The sequence below is a fragment of the Neomonachus schauinslandi genome, chromosome 3 (assembly GCF_002201575.2).
Source record: "Neomonachus schauinslandi chromosome 3, ASM220157v2, whole genome shotgun sequence".
In the NCBI taxonomy this organism is placed as follows: Eukaryota; Metazoa; Chordata; class Mammalia; order Carnivora; family Phocidae; genus Neomonachus; species Neomonachus schauinslandi.
In genome coordinates this window covers 28,265,410-28,286,390 of record NC_058405.1, presented here as the reverse complement: position 1 = coordinate 28,286,390, position 20,981 = coordinate 28,265,410, and the positions used below count along the sequence as shown (strand labels likewise).

The 20,981-nt window shown below is 38.0% G+C and overlaps 1 protein-coding gene across 1 annotated transcript in view; it reads left to right on the top strand.

Moving 5' to 3' along the window:
• The window catches only part of NDFIP2 (Nedd4 family interacting protein 2), a 94,581-nt gene that overhangs the window by 642 nt on the left and 72,958 nt on the right, over positions 1–20,981 (top strand).

Below are 20,981 nucleotides of genomic sequence, written 5' to 3'. Positions count from 1 at the left end.
TTTCCTTTCCTTTCCTTTCCTTTCCTTTCCTTTCCTTTCCTTTCCTTCCTTTCCTTTCCTTCCTTCCTTTTTTGTGAAATAATAACAGAAAAGGAAGGAAGAAGGGAAGAGAAGGGAGAGAGAGGGAAGTGGGTGAACAGGAAGGAAAGGAACAAGTTGTGATGTATGGTATTTTAAAAAGAATCTCACTTTATTCTTTAAGCATGTGGCTGCCCTCTGACATTGCCCATAGTTATATGCTTTTTATTTCCATTACATATACATACATACATGCATGCATGCATGCATGTGTGTGTGTGAGTATAGGTAATATCACATTTAAAACTATAATTTAGGGGCGCCTGGGTGGCTCAGTTGGTTAAGCGACTGCCTTCGGCTCAGGTCATGATCCTGGAGTCCCGGGATCGAGTCCCGCGTCGGGCTCCCTGCTCAGCAGGGAGTCTGCTTCTCCCTCTGACCCTCCTCCCTCTCATGCTCTCTGTCTCTCATTCTCTCTCTCACAAATAAATAAAATCTTAAAAAAAAAAAAAAAAAAAATTAAAACTATAATTTAGGGGCACCTGGGTGGCTCAGTCGGTAAGCATCTGCCTTCAGCTCAGCATGATCCCAGAGTCCTGGGATCGAGTCCTGCATCGGGCTCTCTGCTCAGCGGGGAGCCTGCTTCTCCCTCTGCTTGTGCTCTCTCTCAGTGTCAAATAAATAAATACAATCTTAAAAAAACCCCACTATAATTTAAATGTGAGATTACCAAACAATTCACTGTGAATTATATGGGTTTTTTTTGATATCTCCCCATTCACTCACTCACACATAGACTAAACCAAAAGCTATATAGTATAGAGCATTTATTCAGTATTGGTGTGATTACTGATGCCATTTGAATTATATAATGAGAAATAGATTTCTGGAGTTTTAAACCCTCTTGAGCTAAATAGGAGCCTTATAATCTATTCCTCTGGGTTTTTTTTTTTTTTAATATGTCTCTTAAAGTTAGGAAAATCGATCTAATTTAGATTTTAGACTTCCTAAAATTAGCTTATGCCCAGCCTTTCTCTCCAGACCTATGACAAACTCTAAAATTACAAAATTTAAGCTCTTTAACACTGTCTCTCCTACATCATCTCCTGCCGTTCCCACCTTCACACCTTATGTTCAAACAAAATTGGGCTGCTTAAAATTCTTTAATCCAGTTGGCTCCAGGCTAGTGATAGGAGTTAAGTACATACACAAAGAAACATCTTCCATAACCCCTCCATATGGGTGTCTCCACCTTATGAGAGGTTAAGTTGCTAATAAGCACGCCAAGATCTCTAATGTAAAATGCCAATTCTAAAAGGTAGAGGATATTTAATTAACAGTTTTAAACTATAGTAAAATAAAACCAAGAAACAAATATAGTGCAATCATGATTTTTTTTTTTTTTAATCGCTTGACCTTGCAGAATAGTGTGCAGCAACTTTGGTTGCATTGGCAATCCTTGTCATTCAGGAGAGGTATGGTATGTAAAACTATGAATAAACAGATCCTAAATAGAATGCCTAGGATTGCAGTTCTGTACCTTATTTTGGACAATTACTGACAGCATTTAATGGAAAATACAGTAAACTGTACCATAGGAAATAAGATCTTCCTCCTGCGCTGTTTTTCCCCCATGGAAAGAAAATACCTCAACAGGGAAGCAGAATAGAAAGCCAATTTTAAATAAATGATCTGCAAAACAAAGTTACTGATTTTGGACTTAATTTAGCTTGCGTTCAAAGAAATGAGGAGAAGCCTATAAGAGAAATGACCAAAATAAATAAATAAGTAAATAAAAATAGGGGTTATTCTTGTCCCTATAAAATGACCCTGGAGAGATAGGGGATTAGTCACAAACCACCTCAGCAGAGCTGAAAATTGGGGCAATGCCCCAGAACTCCGTGTGGGGAGGTGGGGGGTGTGTGTTACTGCTGAGCAAACAAGCAGCTGGTAACAGCAGGGCAGTGACTCAGGGCAGAGTCTCTTCTGAGAGAGGAAGTGGCTCAGCCACTGCTGGAGCCAGGCCTCAGCTCTGTGTCTGTGTAATCAGTACATGAGGACCTCCACTGTCTTCAAAAGAAAGGGATGGGGACGCCTCGGTGGCTCAGTTGGTTAAGTGCCTGCCCTCGGTTCAGGTCATGATCTCAGGGTCCTGGGATCGAGCCCCACATTGGGCTCAGCATGGAGCCTGCTTCTCCCTCTGCCCCTCCCCCCAACTCGTGCGCGTGCGCGCGCGCTCTCTCTCTCTCTCTCTCTCTCTCTATGACAAATAAACAAATAAATAAAATCTTAAAAAAAAAAAGGGATAGACTGCATCTTCCTTATTATTCTCAAACTATATACTCCAGTGCCCCTGATTTTCACATTAAATGCTATTCCACCTGAATAAAAATGTTGACTAACCAGGTGGAGGGAAGGGTAAAGCTGTGATGTTTGTCCTTGCCCATACTTTCTAGAATGCCATAAAGAGAAGTCAATGCTGTTAGATCATTTTGGGGGAGAAAAAAAGAGAGAGAGAAAAAGAACAATCTGAGGCTAATTCAACAGCTAGATAAGGTGTAAGGATTTTTGGCTACTTAGTCTTTTAGAAAAAAGACCCAAGAAACCTGAGAGAACGACAAAGTGTAAGTTTAGCCCAGTTAGTAGAAAGGGTCATAAACAAGAATGAAACGTTGGGAAATCATTCTGCCTGATCAGATTTGTGGACCTCAGTTATTATTGTGCATAACATCAAAACAGGAAACTGAGCAAATACCGATCCTCTCTCTGAAGCAGTCTGAGTTACTTCTGAACCTAAGGAAGCCTGTAGCCAGAAAATTAGAAGACAAAATGAAATCTAAATGGATCTTTTGGTCCTGGTGAGAACTCAGCAATAAGAAAATAGACTTCTTTTGTTAGAAATCATTCTCCATCCATTAGATTGTCGAATGCCCGCTGTGACCTAATCTGCACAGCTTGAGTTGTATCTGAATTCAAAAATTGTTGTTCCATAGATTTAACCAAGGGCAGTCCTGAAGCCACTTTGAGAAGTAAAAAGTATGATCCTAAATCATTCCTGGTGATCTTAGAAAGTGGGTTAATGCATTATTTTCTGATATTTCTCCAAAGGCTTCCAACCATTTTTTCCTGAACTGATCCCTAAATAATAATATCTTGGTGCATACCTAACCTCCCTCACGATACTGCTTCTCTAAAAACCAAACAAACAAAAAGCAGGATGAAGTGAAAAATGGCAAAGAAGAGCTCTTAGAAATGAACAATATGGGTGCCTGGGTGGCTCAGTCGTTAAGGGTCTGCCTTCGGCTCAGGCCATGATCCCAGGGTCCTGGGATCTAGTCCCACATTGGGCTCCCTGCTCAGCGGGAAGCCTGCTTCTCCCTCTCTCACTCCCTCTGCTTGTGTTCCCTCTCTCACTGTGTCTCTCACTGTCAAATAAATAAAAATAAAATCTTTACAAAAAAAAAGAAATGAACAATATAATAGACAAAATCTCTGATAAAAGAGATGAAAGATAAAGTTAAGAAAATCTCCCAGAAAAAAAGGACAAAAGGACAAAGAAAAAGACCTTAGTAAAGAAAGTAATAGATCCTAAGCCTTGATCTAGGAGAACATCTGAAGAAAGAGGAGTTCCAGAAAAAGAGAACAAGAAAATTTCCTGGAACTGAGGCTACTAGTCTTCAGATTGAAAGGACCCCATCGATTATCAGCAGAATAAATGAGAAAAGATCCATACGAAGGCATATAGTCATGAAATTTCAGAACATCAGGGATGAAGAATCAGACTCATTAACAGTAATTTAGCATCCTAAAGGACCGTGAAAGGATTCTTCAAATGTTTGTGAGACAATGATTTTCACCTAGACAAATTAAGGGTCAAGTATGAAGGTAAATAAAAAATCTGTAGACATGTGGGCATTCAAACATATGACTTTTGTAGGAAACTACTGGAGAATGTACTCCAGCAGATGAGGGAGTAGACATGACAATGAGGGGGGAGGCAACACAGGGAGGAGGCAAAGCAAAGTCCCAGAGTAATAATAGCAAAAGGACACCCCAAGTGACAGCTGGACAACAAACCCAATAATAAGTCAATCAAGATTGGAGCAGGAGGATGGTGGAGAGTCTTCCTCTGGGGACAAATAGAATTCATAGATTATTTGATAGGTTTGAACACTCAAAAAAATAATATTTGATGTTTAAAAATTTCTTATGAGAAATTGAGAAATGAAGCAGTTACTAATGTTAAGAAATGACAAAATGAGGCAGTGAATGCTAGGAAAAACAACGTTTTACAGGAAAGAATATGACTCTGAAGCGTCAACATTTATACAGCCATAAAAATGTAAACACTGGATATTGATTTAATCAAAACTTGTGGTATAATTATCCTGTGGGAGTAGCAGATTTTTTTTAAAGATTTTATTTATTTACTTGAGAGAGAGAGAGAGAGAGCGCGCAGGAGGAGGAGCAGAGGGAGAGGGACAAGCAGACTCTGTGCTGAGCACGGAGCGTGACTTGGGGCTGGATCCCATGACCCTGAGATCATGACCTGAGCCAAAATCCAAAGTTAGCCACTCAACCAACTGAGCCACCCAGGCACCCGGGAGAGTGGCAGATATAAGGAAAGTGGAATTGGTGGTATAAGAGATGTAAATCCTCATTTATCATAATAGGATATTAATAAATAAATTTGAAATTAATTAAAGAAGACATACCAGTATCAGCAGATTGTTTAGAAATATGGAGGTAAGTACCAGAGAAAAGTGTTAAGTATTTCAAAGAGTTTCACCTGGGGAATGAGATGGAGATGAGCAAGGGATTATAATAAGAGTACTATATTTTTTTTAGTACTGCTATTACTTCACTAAACTTTCTCTCTTTCCCCTTTCTTTCCCCTCCTCACTCATACACACACACACACACACACACACACACAGAGTTCTATGAATTAAGACTTTTTAGTGTTCAAGTGTGTCTTAATAAGAGAGAAAACAAAGAAGAAAGACTAATTTCCATTTTTGTCGTAACTTAGTTTATGGACTTCCTTGCCTTGACCACTGAATGATATCAAGACTTTGAATGGTGAGGAGAGGTTTAATTCTAGGACATTGGAAGCTGTCTGGGATATAGCCTGTTAGGTTAAGGTTAGGATATGATGGGGCCTAGGGCTGTGGGGGTGCTGTTGGGGTGCTTTGGGTGGGAGATCACAAGTTAGGGTCCCCAGAATAGAGGAGCGCATAACCACCCTTTCCGCTAGCCCAAATAGTACACTTGTGCAAGTTAGGGAAAAAGACACTCTCAAGACGTTTTACTGCCATCTGTCGGAAAATCATGGAAATACATACACAAATCAGTGATGACTATGGATGTGAACAGAGTCCACTAGAATCCAGTATTGCATCATCAGTCAATAGCGCTGCCTGTAGCTAAAGATGAGGAGAGGACTGATAAAGAGTGCGAGGATTCTGATGGAAGACCTTCTGTTTCATAATGTCCTCAGGATTATTAAGCAGATTCATAAGGATATTTGGTAGATTCTTTCACCATAAACCAGGAGCTTTAAAGACAGGATGTGGGCCGCCTGGGTGGCTCAGTCGTTAAGCGTCTGCCTTCGGTTCAGGTCATGATCCCAGGGGCCTGGGATCGAGTTCCACAACAGGCTCGCTGCTCAGCGGGGAGCCTGCTTCTCCCTCTCCCTATGCCTGCCAACTCCCCCTGATTGTGCTCTCTATCTCTCTGACAAATAAATAAAATCTTTAAAAAAAAATTATTAAAAAAAATAGACAGGATGTGTGTCTTATTTCTATGTATCAGCTTCTATTAAAGAGCAAAGTTCATAATAAACACTCGTAATTTCACAAATGAATGATTGATCTATTAAAATTATAAAATTTTCTTTGCTTTCTGTCCCTGGGATTATATTTTTTTTCACCTTTGAGAAGTTTAGAACCAGGGCAGTCATGGCAGCCTTTCTGGGTTTGAGTTCCAATATTACCACTTTCTAGTTTGTGACCCTGAGGAAGTTCCTTAACATTTCTGAGCTAAGTGTCTTTATATGAAGAATAGAGTATATACAATACCTACTTCATAAATCTTTATGAGGATTAAATAAGATAATATTTAGAAAGTATTTCAGAAATTGACAGTAAACAATACGTTTTACTGTTATAAACTAATCCAAGAACACCTCATCTTTATTTATATTCACAATTAACAGTTGTATCTGTTGAGATTTACCTTTGGCAAACAGCAAAACGGGATCTTTAACTGTCTCTCAGGTAAAAGAAGTTTGGGGATGGCTGGCCTACATTTCATAGGGCAGTGCCAAAGTCATCAGAGACTCAGCCTGTTCCTATATTCCTACTGTGCCTTTTGTAGCCAGGGCTTTTTTCTTAACTTACTCTTAGAACTCAAAAGTCTTAGTTTTGTACCTGCCTCTGAGAGCCTACTGTCCTGGCATTGTTCCAGGTGACCATGACTCCTGCCAGGATTACTGTAGCTCTTTTTCAGTTTCCTACATGCCCCGAATCTGAATACACATGCACCTCATCCTCAGATTAATTGTAAATTCAAATTTTATCTCATCACATTTCTAATTTGAGTCCTTAACTGACTTTCCCTTGCCTTCAGGATAAAATCCAAGTTCCTTAGCCTACCAAACAGAGTTCTTAATTATGTGGCCACTCCTAACCACGCAGCCCAATCACTCACCACCCTTCTCCCCAAGAATACTTAACTACTGCAGTTTCTCCAGGCACTGCTCAGTCTCCTTTCTCAGGTTTTTCTTGTGCACCTTCAAAGCTCCTCTCACCTGGAACACCTTTAGCCACTTCTTTTTTCTTTTTTTTTTTAAAGATTTTATTTATTAAGGATTTTATTTATTTATTCATAAGAGATATAGAGAGAGAAGCAGAGGGAGAAACAGGCTCCCCGCTGAGCAGGGAGCCCGATGTGGAACTCGATCCCAGGACCCTGGGATCATGACCTGAGCCGAAGGCAGAAGCTTAACCATCTGAGCCACGCAGGCGCCCACCTTTAGCCACTTCTTAACCTCATGCCTCCTTATCCTTTAAGATGAGGGAATTATCTGTATACCTCTCTACCCTTGCTATATTGATAGCGAGCTCCTTGAGGGCAAACAAGGTATCGGATTCATTTTTGTGACCTCATTATATACCAAACATCAGATGATATTGTTGTAGGTACTCCATCAAAGAAAGAATGCCTGAATGATTGAATTAAAAAGTATTAAAAAGCCAATGAGTTATTTCTTGGAGGAAGAAGTGTTAGAATGCAAGTTAAATTTTAAAGGGCATTGAAACTTAGAATATTATACTTCGAAATAAACAGGATCTGGGGCGCCTGGGTGGCTCAGTCAGTTGAGTGCCGGACTCGTGATTTTGGCTTGGGTCATGATCTCAGGGTTGTGGAATGGGCCCGGTTTCGGGCTCCCCACTCAGCATGGAGTCTGCTTGAAGATTCTCTCTCTCCCTTGCCCCTCCTCCCCACTATTCTGCTTGCACATACACATGCCCTCCCTCCCTCCCTCCCTCTCTCTCTCTCAAATAAATAAAATCTTTTTTAAAAAGAAAGGAACAGGATCTCAGAATTCACATAGTCCAATTTATAATTACTGAAGATTAACAAAATTTTAAAAATTAAATGTAACTCAGATGTACACATACACTTCATCAGAACCAACTGAGTCCATATTCAGCTATGTTTGCTGTTTTGTTTTGTTTTGTTTTCCTGTGTCCTTGATTCTTTGGTCTTTCTTTTGTTTTTTCTTTCTCTTTACCATAAAACCCCAAACTCCTTTCTTAGTGCATCTGCCAAACCTAACTAGTAACCTCAATTCTTTTTTTTTAAGATTTTATTTATTTATTTGGGGCGCCTGGGTGGCTCAGTTGGTTGAGTGACTGCCTTCAGCTCAGGTCATGATCCTGGAGTCCCTGGATCAAGTCCCGCATCAGGCTCCCTGCTTGGCAGGGAGTCTGCTTCTCCCTCTGACCCTAACCCCTCTCATGTGCTCTCTCTCATTCTCTCTCTCTCTCAAATAAATAAATAAAATCTTTAAAAAAAAATTTTATTTATTTATTTGACACAGAAAGACAGCTAGAAAGGGAACACAAGCAGGGGGAGCGGGAGAGGGAGAAGCAGGTTTCCCTCAGAGCAGGGAGCCCGATGCGGGGCTCAATCCCAGGACCCTGGGATCATGACCTGAGCCGAAGGCAGACGCTTAACGACTGAGCCACCCAGGTGCCCTAGTAACCTCAATTCTAATGACTAGTATGTTTTGTCTAGTTGTCCCTGTATCTAAATAGTTCAAACATTTAAGTCCATCTCTCTTCTGCCTGTGAGTAGAATGGGCTAGCTGAGTGAAACAACTTATTTCCTTATATACAGTGCAGACATATATCATCAGCTTTTTATGTTTTCTTCATATTTTTTCTAATTAATCATTTCCTCCACATTAACTAGAAATTATAAAATCTCCAAGCAACACTGAGTTCCTATACGAATAATATTGTTCTTCTTCAGGATATACAGGGATCACTCATGTATTTATGCTAGATTTGCAGACACATGTACAAAATATTTATTAATCTCTTGTTTCACTTTTTATGTACAGTTTGTCTTCTGTTGCAAGTAGCATAGTGTAGTGTGTTAATTTGCTTTTTCCCCCCCCATTTTTTTTATTGTGGTAAAATACATAACAAAATTTACCATCTTACCATTTTTAAATGCACAGCTCACTGGTATTAAGTCCATTCATATTGTTGTGCATTCGTCACCACCACCCATCTCCAGAAGTCTTTTCATCTTGCAAAACCGAAGCTCTATTCCATTAAACAATAACTCCCCACTACGCCCTTCCCTCAGCCTCTGGAAACCACCATTCTACTTTCTGTCTCTACGATTTTGACTACTTTAAGTACCTTATATAAATGGAATCATATGGTATGTGCCTTTTTGCGACAGGCCTATTTCACTTAGCGCAATATGCTCAACGTTCATCCGTGTTGTAACGGGGGTCAGAATTTCCTTTCTTTTTAAGGCTGAATAATATGCTCTTGTATGTGTGTACTGCATTTTGCTTATCTGTCCGTCTGTCCATGGACATTTGGGTTGCTTCCATATTTTAGCTGTTTTGAATAATGCTTCTATGAACATGGGCATACAAATCTCTCTTTAAGATTCTGCTTTCGGTTCTTTTGAGTGAATAACCAAAAGTGGAATTGCTGGATCATATAGTAATTTATTTTTTACTTTTTAAAGAATTGTCACCCTGCTTTCCACAGTGGCTCTACCATTTTACATTCCCACCAGTAGTGCGGAAGGGTTCTAAGTTCTCTCCCAATACTTATTTCCTGTTTCCTTTTTGTTTGTTTTTGATAATAGTGTCCTAAGTGGTGTGAGGTAGTAACTTGTATTTTTTGTTAAAGGTTTGTTTGTTTGTTTGTTTGTTTGTTTGTTTATTTATTTATTTATTTATTTATTTGACAGAGAGATAGAGAGCCAGCACAAGTAGGCAGAGTGGCAGGCAGAGGGAGAGGGAGAAGCAGGCTTCCCGCAGAGCAAGGAGCCCAGCACGGGACTCGATCCCAGGACCCTGGGATCATGACCTGAGCCGAAGGCAGACGCTTAACCACTGAGCCACCCAGGCAACGGAGTAACTTGTTTTTATTATTAGGATTATTTGGCCTATTTTTAAATAATTGGATTGCCTACAGTTATTTTTAAATATGTTTATGAAGCTTTTTTAGTTATTGTTAGCAAAATAATAGATAAAACACACTGCTCTCATTTCCTGAATATTGATCTCTAATGTGTCTGACACCAAATAATCGGTCACGTGTGTCATGTATGCTTCCCAACCTTGAAATTTAGTGTTAAAGTCCAAAAAGGCAACTGTTTTTTTTTGGAGGGGGGGGTTAATATTATCTATATTTGATAATATTAAGAATTATTATTAGGGGTTTTTGTTTTAGCTATGACAATGGATATTTTGATTTTGTTTAAAAAAGAATTCTTACTTACTGTGGTCATCATTTCACAGTATGTGTAAGTCAAGGCATTATGCTTTACACCTTAAACGTACACAGTGCTGGATGTCAATTATATCTCAATAAAACTTAAAGAAAACCCAAACAAACAAAAAGAGCTCTTATCTTGTAGAGATACATACTAAAATGTTTACAGACAAAATGAAATAATGTCTGATATTTGCTTCAAAATAATCCAGTGGAGACTGGGGGTGAGAGAAGGTAGGTTATAGATAAAGATTGGTCATTAATTGATAATTGTTGAAACTAGGTGATGAATCCAGGGAGATTTATTACTTTAGTCTTTCTACTTCTGAGCAAATTGTAGTTTTTCATCAAAAGGTTTGTTTTAAGCAGAGTTTAATCTATTAAGTATTTAAAAAGGTAACATTTATTAAGTATGGTGAGGGTAGGTTTTCACTTAATGCAGAAAAAAATGTGGGGCGCCTGGGTGGCTCAGTTGGTTAAGCGACTGCCTTCGGCTCAGGTCATGATCCTGGAGTCCTGGGATTGAGTCCCGCATCGGGCTCCCTGCTCAGCAGGGAGTCTGCTTCTCCCTCTCCCGCTCCCCCTCTTGTGCTCTTTCTCTCTCTCACTCTCTCTCTCAAATAAATAAATAAAATCTTTAAAAAAAAAAAAGAAAAGAATGTGAAATAAAACATTTGTATGACACTCACATAATGCTTTTCTTGCATTTGATCCTTACCATAGATGATTGATCCAGTTCTGAAATGATATTAAGCTTGTATTATATTAGAACAAATTTCTAATTACTAAAAATTGAATAATTTATTTAAATAAAATGGAGGCAAAAGCACATTACTCATGAATTGATGCATAATCCAAACATGCCACTTTCTGCCGAAAGCCATAGTACAACTCTGTCCAATAGAACTTTCTGCAATGATGGAAATGTTCTATATCAGCTCTGTCCAATATTGGAGCCACCAGCCACATATGGATATTGAGCTGGCTGGTATAACCAAGTGGCTAGTGGGACTGGGAAATGGAAAGTTATATTTTATTGATTTTCACTTGTATTTTTAAGCACTTTTCCTTAGATCTGAGAAATTACATTTTTCAGTGAAGATGTATATCCCTTTGACAAGTGAAAAATAAAATCACAAACTTAGTCCTCCATATATTAAAAATTGGTGATTAGAAGTCTTACTACTTGACCTGAAAAACTTTATAGATGTTAAAATTTAAATAGAAGGTATTATAAATAAGTTATCTATAAATAATATTGCAGATTTTAAATTTAGTTATTATATCTATCCTGTTTTAAGATTTCAGTATTTAGCAAAGCAAATATGCACTTAATAATTTCATGTGTATTTAATGTGTTACAGATTAACACATTTAATACTTACACCAACCCTCTCAGGTTAGATACACTATTAATATTCCCATGCTTCAAGAAACTGAGACAAAGAGAGGAAATTACTTACTCAAGTTAATGCTAGCAATGGTGAGACAGGGATTGAACCCACAAATTTGGCTTAAATCCACATTCTTAATTGCTTTGTATATTTCCTCTCTTGAAGTAATTTGCCTGGAAAAGGATTAAGAAAGAATGATTAATTAGTTGTTAAAAATGTGTTAGTAAATTTAGTTTCTCGTCACTTTGGAAAAAACCCTATGTAAGGTATTACATTATAAGGTCTAGTGAAAAAGGATATAAAATTGAATATAGAGAATCATTCACTATGTTTACTCTCCCTTACCCCCTAAAAAAACTGTGTTCAGGAAAAGAGACCAGAAATAAATCTTTTCTCTATCTTTTTTATATGTTCATATTTCTGAAATAAGAAAAATGTTTATTATAAAACTTTAGCTACTATAATTATAAAGTATATTTAGAACTTCTTTATGGCTTAAATAACATTTTATATCAGAGACAATCTAAAACTAGATTGTTATAAAAGTTCATAAAAATTTGTCTGAATAGTTTGGCTGTATATTTTCCCAGATGCTCACTCTGAGAATTAGTCTTAGTTGCGTCTGAAGATGCTTTTTATTACTAATAAGTTATTAATTCCATATTCCTTGAAGGTATGATTTTATTTATTTGTCAGAAAAACAAAATGAAACTTTTTTTTCCCTGAAGAGACAAATCATTGATACTCCTTAAAACTGAACTCTTTGCAGCGACATTTTAACCTCTCTGATGTTGGCGAATAGATTGTGAGTAGAATAAAAAAATACATGTTTCACAAATGATTCTTGTTTTCCTTTGGTGATTTGAATATTTTAGAAGCCAAAAATACCTTTTGGATATGCCATATGTATACAACCTGAGATGACTTTTTCAGTCATTCATTGAATACATTAGTCTGGACTTCTGAGAGGTATGGAACAGACTCTTGAATTCTTTACTATCAACATGAATTATTATGTTACTAGCTACCCTTTACTTAATACCAATTATATGACAGGCACTACACTAGGTATTTTGTTATCTTATTAAATTTTTCCTCCAGTAAGGTGGGTAATTTCATTTCCATTTTACAAGTGGGGAAATTAATATACAAAGAGAAAATTCAACTTGGCCAGAGTCAGTTGCTATGTAAGTGACAGTCAGTTTTCCCATTCAGGCCTGCCAGGGCTAGTAATTGTGAAGGTTAAATAAAATAAATTAGGTGGAAACAACCCAAATGTCCACTGATAGGTGAATGGATAAATAACATGATATGTGATATACACATTCAGTGAAATATTATTCAGTCTTTAAAAAAGGAATGAACTTCTGATACATTCTACAGCACAGATACACCTGAGGACATTTTGCTAAGTGAAATAAGCCAGACACAAAAGGATGAATATTATATGATTCTACTTATATGAGGTACTTGCAATAGTCACATTCATAGAGACAGAGAGTAGAGTAGTGGTCGCTAGGAGCTAGGAGGAGAGGGGAGTGGGGAGTTAGAATTTCATGGATGCAGAGTTTCAGTTTGGGATGATGGAAAAGTTCTGGACATGAATAGTAGTGATGGTTGCACAACAATGAGAAAGTATCAGTGCCAATAAACTGTACCCTTAAAAATAGTTAAAATGGTAAATTTTATGTTACGTATATTTACCATAATAAAAAGTAACTTATGAAAACTCTTCAGTGGGCCTATAGCCCATTATAGAGCCAATACAAGGTTGAGAATCATGAGACTCTAACTGTAATAATAAATGAAAGTGGGAAGGAGATCATTAGTGAGAGACCATTTAAGGGGTCAGACCTAGCTCTTTTTACATTTAGGATAAATCAGGGAAATTTTCATGGAGAAATATTAGAGATTTCCTAAACCTCATTTACAAAGTATGGCATTTTTGGTTACCTCTTGGAATATCTTTTGTTGATATTAAAAATTTTTAAAAAACAAGACAACATTCTATGAATGGGTACTACTATGCATCCATTGCATAGCAATCAAGTGGAGGCTTCAATCAGTTGTAGTCAACAAATCAATAATGAGGGCCTACTTTATGCAAGGTTCCGTATTAGGCACTGAAAGCAGACACATACATCCTATCTTTCTCTGCAGCCAGAGCTTGAAGGCAGGGGTAGTAAGCCCAGAGAAAAAACTGTGAAAAAGAGAAGTGGGCCGGCCAAGTGGCTAAAGCCTTTTCAAAGGAATGTTAAAAAGGACAGAGAGATAGACAGTCTGATACAAAGACAAACATGCACACTCTCATTCTCTGAAGCTAAAGGTCAGATTAAAAAAAAAAAATTCAATAGACCAGATGCTGATGGATAGTTTTGCACCAGTTTTTTCCTCTTGTCCCTATTTTAGGGTATGATTTTTTTCACCTTCTATCTTTAGCATTTTAAACACATGCATAGGAGAAGCATGCAGAAAGTGAAGCAAATCACCTACATCTGTCCACTTGCCCGAAGCCAAGTTCCTAACTCTGAGTGAAAAGGGATATATATAAAAGACCCATTATTTCTGGAAAAATAATGAGTTATTGCAAAGCCAAGACAAATGCAGGTAATTCAATTGAAAAATAAGCAAATGATTAGTGAAATGATCTCCAGATGGTCAATAAAGATATCAAAAAGGAGTTCAACTTTATTAATCATCAGAGAAATCCAAATTGAAATCACAATGATGGGGCACCTGGGTGGCTCAGTTGTTAAGCGTCTGCCTTCAGCTCAGATCATGATCCCAGGGTCCTGGGATCGAGCCCCGCATCGGGCTCCCTGCTCAGCGGGAAGCCTGCTTCTCCCTCTCCCACTCCCCCTGCTTGTGTTCCCTCTCTCGCTGTGTGTCTCTCTGTCAAATAAATAAAATCTTAAAAAAAAAATCTATACAAAAGAAATCACAATGAGATACAACTACATTCCCATCATAATGGCTTAAATAAAAAAGGCACAATACCAAATGTTTCTGAGGCTGTGGCTCAACTAGAATTCTCATACGCTGATGAGAAGGATGAGAGGAGGGAAAATTGGTATAACTGTTTTGGAAAACTGGCAGTTACCTGCTCAAGCTGAATATACATATATATATATATATATATATATATATATATATATTCACTCTCTCTCTCTCTCTCTCTCTATATATATATTCACTCTCTCTCTATATATATATATATTCACTCTCTCTCTCTCTCTCTCTCTATATATATATATATATTCACTCTAAAATCTACCATATCCACTTAAAAGAATATACTCATCAGAAATAAGTACATATATTCAACCAAACATGTATAAGAATATTCTTAGTAGTGTTGGTCATAATAGCCTTGTTATGGGTTATATTATGCCTCCCCTCCCCCCAATTTATATGTTAAGGTCCTAACCCCTAGTATCTCAGACTATGGCCTTATTTGGAAATAGGGTCATTACAGATGTTATTAAAGTGAGGTCATAGTAGGGTGTAGCCCTAATCTGACCAATGACCTTTTAGAAGGGGAAATTTTGGACACACACACGAAAGATGAAGGCTGAGAGGAGGGTAATGCTTCTACAAGGCAAGGAATCCCAGAGACGGCCAGACCACCACCAGTAGCTAAGGGAAAGGCATGAACAGGTTCTTCCTCACATCTCTCCAAAGGAACCAACCCTGCTGACTCTTGGTCTCAGACTTCTATCCTCCAGAACAGGAGATAATAAATTTTTGTTGCTCAAGCCACTCAGTTTGTGATGCTTTGTATGGCAGCTCTAGGAAACTAATACAAGCTCCAAATTAGAAACAACCTGTCAATCAGCTGTATTTATTCAGTAAAACAGGTAAATGAAGTAGGGTATATTCCTGCATTGGAGTACTATACAGCAACAAAAATGAATTAGCTACAACTACACGCAGCTATATGAATAAGTCTTACAAGTATAAAGTTAAGCAAAAAAATCAGACTCAAAAGAGTACGTATAATATGATTCCATGTGCATAAAGTCAAAACTATAAATTAGCCAAACTAATTTATGGTATTTAAAGTCAGGATTTTAGTTACTCTTTGTATGGGAGAAGAGACAGGAATTGGGCCAAGGGTTTTTCTGAGGTTCTGGAAATACTCTATTTCTTTTTTTTAATTTTTAATTTTAAAGGTTTTTATTTAATTCATGTGTCAGAAAGAGAGAGGGGGCACAAGCAGGGGGAGTGGCAGGCAGAGGGAGAAGCAGGCTTCCCGCTGAGCAGGGAGCCTGATGCGGGGCTCAATCCCAGGATCCTGGGACCATGACCTGAGCCGAAGGCAGACGCTTAACTGACTGAGCCACCCAGGTGTCCCAGAAATATTCTGTTTCTTAATATGGGTGCTGGTGGCATGGATTTGTTCGGTTTATGAAAAATCTTTGAGCTGTACACTTACGAATTGCATACTTACTAAATTATGTGTATTTCAATAAAAAGTTGTTAAAGTGGGGGGAAAAAAACCCCAGAAGACCCCTTTTTCCTCAATTGTTTGTGACCTTTGGTAAATTTCTTAAGACTCTAGGTATCAGTTTTCTGATATATAAAATGGCAGTAACAATAGTACTTATTCCATATGTTGCGAAATATAGGGAGATAATATATAGGATGCACTTAGCAAAATGGCTGGCAGCATTTAATAAATGTTAGCTATCATTACCATAATTATAATGATTGACAAATATACTATGGAATAGTTTTACTTCTAGATAAACAACTGACATATTATCTATGGTTACACACATTGGAGTCTTTTATTTATTTTACAATGACTCATGCAGAACATAATCCCAGACACTTAGCCTAAGAAAAATATGATGTGGCCAAGTTAGGAGACCTAACCAGCTTCTGGGTTCTTTGAGCTATCTCCGTCGTCTCTAAATTATATTTATGCCACATTCTAACTATACAAGGTGTTAAACACCACTTTTTTTCTGCAGTGACTAAATGGAGAAGAACCTCCAGGATTAATTTTACTTTATATTTGTATGGTTACATTTCATTTGAGCTTCACAACAACCACTGAGACAGATAGGGAAGGAATTAGTATTCGGATATTTTAAGATGAGTAAACCAGCTCAGCAGTTAAATGACCTGCTTAGGAGCCACATTGCTAACATATGCAGAGTTGGGACCAAAACTGTTACAAAATTATGTGGATAATCCAGGAAGTCAAAGAAGGAGGATAATTTAAGGTGAATAGTAAGAGAATCTTTGCTTGAGCAATGATGGCCAATGGAATGTTCTGTGATGATGCAAATGTTCTTTATTTGCTCTGTCCAACACAATAGCCCCTACACACTTTTGGCTAGTGTCACCGAGGAACCAAATTTTTAATATTAATTTAAATGTAAATGGTCATATGTAACTATTGTATGTATGTGCAACTGTCTTGTTTCCAGGAATCATGGTCAAAGGGTTGGGGCTGTGCTGAGAGCTGGCATCCTGTTCATTTTATGTGGTTAGGTCATATTATCCCAATCTTATCTGAATAGACATGCATGTATGGGGTTGGGATTGTTTGGTTTTTAAGCTTGCATGTATGTAACTAATGTCAGGTATCTATTGTATTTTCAAGGATTATCTTTTGGGAAGGCTCATTTATTGCATTTTAAAAAGTAGACGTTCATAGGGAACCTGGTGCTAAACCAATTTTTAGACGACCTGCTTCTGGGTCGGGGTTTCGTACTTAGCAAAGCAGCTCCCTCGCTGCAATCTATTGAAAGTCAGCCCTCAACACAAGGGTTTGAAAAAAAAAAAGAAGGAAAAAAACACAAGAGAGAAAACAATATTTAATATATGTTTATAAAATAAAAAAATTTAAAAAACAAACAAAAGTAGTTGTTTTACTTTTTCTGAAGCAGCAACCCCTGAGAGAATTAGCAATGATCTTAGAATTTACCCTGTTTGGTGGCAATGATTTGACTATAATATTTCTTCCAAAAGAAATGTTGACATGTTGAGTTCATGATGTGTTGAAGTTCTATATTTATTTATTTATTTATTTATTTATTTTTATTTTTTTTTTTTAAAGATTTTATTTATTTATTTGACAGAGAGAGAGACCGCGAGAGAGGGAACACAAGCAGGGGGGGTGGGAGAGGGAGAAGCAGGCTTCCTGCCGAGCAGGGAGCCCGATGCGGGACTCGATCCCAGGACCCTGGGATCATGACCTGAGCCGAAGGCAGACGCTTAATGACTGAGCCACCCAGGCGCCCTCTATATTTATTTTTACTAGTACTGTTTCGGAGGGCTGTCTCTTGTTGGATGTGGTAGGAACAGTCAATGGAGTATTTTTTATTGTTTTATGAATTACCACATTTGAACCAAGCTGGAAGTGGGGTGGTAGTTTCACAGATATTCACTTGAAGGCTGCATTTACCTCTCTGAGCATCAGTTTCCATATATCCAAAATGAAGGTTTGGGAATAGGTGACTAGGAAGGTCCCCTGAAATGCTAAAGTTTTATGAATCCATGAAAACACACATTTCTCTCTTTTCCAGACATTTGGGTTCTAAGGAAATTGCAGTGGCCTGCCTGTGAGTGAGCCAAATCATCTGTTCCTTCAAACCAAAAATATTCAATTTGATTTTCTACTCTATGTGCTATATTTGTATGTCCACATGTGTTTTTGTAACTTTATTCTTTTGTTTTTAAATGTCAGTACCTGAATGCTATTATCTGAATGTTTGTGTTCTCCTCCCCCCCAAACTCAAATATTGAAAATCTAATGCCCAATTTGATGGTATTAGGTGGTGGATCTTGGGGAGGTGATCAGGTCCAAAGGCATGGGATTAATGCTATTATAAAAGAGTCCTTAGATAGAGCCCTCAGGGCCCCTTCTGCCACGGGAGAGGCTGGCATCCAGTGAGAAGCTGGCAGTCTGAAACCCCTTGCAGGTTTCAGAACCCAACCGTGCTAGCATCTTGATTTTGGCCTTCCAGCCTTGAGAGCTGTGAGAAATAAATTTTCCTTTTTTTTTTTAAGATTTTATTTTATTTGAGAGAGAGGGAGTGCGCCCGTGAGAGAGCACAAGCCAAGGGGAAAGGCAGAGGGAGAAGCAGACTCCCCGCTGAGCAGAGAGCCCAACGTGGGGCTCGATCCCAGGACCCTGAGATCACGACCCGAGCTGAAGGCAGGGGTCTAACCAACTGAGCCACCCGGGTGCCCCGAGAAATAAATTTCTGTTTATAAGCCACCCAATCTATGGTATTTTGTTATAGCAGTCCAAACAGACTAAAATACTGGATAAAGAAGATTTGAGCTTGACGTCTTTACCTTTATTGTGGAAATCATGCCAGATTTCTCAGCGATCATTCTTCATAAGCAGAACTTATAGACATTTCATGGAAACTTTACACATTATTGACAGGTAAAGTAGGATAGTATAAATAGTTTATTTTTTCTATAATATCTAGCAGATACAAAAGGAACTCCCCTTTTTCATTATCTTGGCTTACTTTGGCTCTGTTAGTCCATTCGGTTTTTTTTTTCCCCTATTTGAATCTTAAGGTCAGGAAATGGGTATGAATTTCTTCTTGTTCTGGAAAGGCAGCATCTTGTGAGTCACTCCGTCTGAATCCTGTCACCATTTTGTCCCTTCAGGTCTTGAATGCCCTTTATCCTCAGTACTGAAACCAGGCAACTTTATCATATGGAAACCTTATTGCTAATGTTGTACTATGTTGTTAATTGTGAAGGAGCATTCAGATGATTTAACAAATGAGGCCTGGTTCCTGTTATGGAAGAAAGAGAGCAGGCAATGTTTAACCTGTTAAGAATACCTTGATATATAGAAGACATTTTTCTCTCCTCATATTTTATACACACACCCACACCCACATGCACACACAAATAGTATTTGTCTTCTTACACAATGATCTTGCATTAGTTAGTCAAGAGAAACCTGTCATAATAGGCAATATACCCAGGGCCTGCCTTGCTCTTCTATGATGAAAGTGATTATCAGGCTTGCAGAGAAAACAGGAGACAAAAAAACCCCCACATAAAGTCCTGCTTTAATATGGACAAAGAACAGCCTTCTGTACTCAAGGTAAAGCAAAGAACATTTTAATAACTTATGACTTAGCCCAATTTGAAATAAGTAATCCCTAAGGCAAAACGGCTGTTGATTTGCTCCTATTTGTTGCTCATGACTAAACAAAAAATGAAAGTGCTAAATAAAAATAGTGTTAGGACAGCTTATCAGAATTCAGATATTTTCTAATTGCTGCCTGGTGATGCCTCCATATATAATAGTACATATATAAACTAAGGCTGATAGGAAATACTTAATATGGAAATTTATTTTAATCTCTAAGCTAACTCTCTGGAACTTTTCTCTCTTTGGTTTCTCTCTCTCTCTTTATCCTTTATTGTATAGAGACAATTTCAGCTTGTAGTATTTATTTTTTTATTTTTTAAATTTTATTTTATTATGTTAATCACCATACATTACATCATTAGTTTTTGATGTAGTGTTCCATGATTCACTGTTTGCGTGAAACACCCAGTGCTCCATTCAATACGTGCCCTCTTTAATACCCATCACTAGGCTAACCCACCCCCCACCCCCTCCCCTCTAGAACCCTCAGTTTGTTTCTCAGAGTCCAGAGTCTCTCATGGTTCGTCTCCCTGTCCGATATCCCTTCAGCTTGTAGTATTTATTTATTTATTTATTTAAAGATTTTATTTATTTGACAGAGAGAGACACAGCAAGAGAGGGAACACAAGCAGAGGGAGTGGGTGAGGGAGAAGCAGGCTTCCTGCAGAGCAGGGAGCCTGAAGCCGGGCTCGATCCCAGGATGCTGGGACCATGACCTGAGCCTAAGGCAGACACTTAATGACTGAGCCACCCAGGTGCCCCCAGCTTGTAGTATTTAAATAAACATGTGATATTCAGTTTTCTGTGTTAACTTGGTTAGGCTATAGCTCCAATTATTCACTCAAACACTAATCTAGGCGTTGCTGTGAAGGTATCTTGTAGATATTATGATCAAAGTCCAAATCAGTTGACTTTAAGTAAAGGAGATTATCTTGTATAATCTGGGTGGACTTGATTTAATCTGTTGAAAGGTCAAGAGCAGAACTGGGGCTTCCCTGAAGAAGAAGACAGCAGCTTCTAGAACTCTTCCAGAGTTCCAGTGGCCTGTACTATGGATTTTGAAGGCTTAGCCAGCCCTGACAACAGTGTAAGCCAATTCCTTGCAACAAATCTCTTAATATATATCTTCTACTGGTTCTTTTTCTTAGGTTGAACCCTGACTGATAAAAAACATTAGCTGTATTTTAGGTTCTTCCAACATAGTGTATGAGAATAAAGAGAAGAAAGGAAGTAGATACCTGATTGTCAAATTGCTCACTTAGATTTTCTTTCTAAAATTACAGAGCTGAACAGATGACAGGAATTTCAGAAACAGTTAAATAAGGAACACTATGTGAAGCTAAATTGAGGTCCAAGCCTCCAAACAGCTTAAAAGATCCATATACATGGTAACAG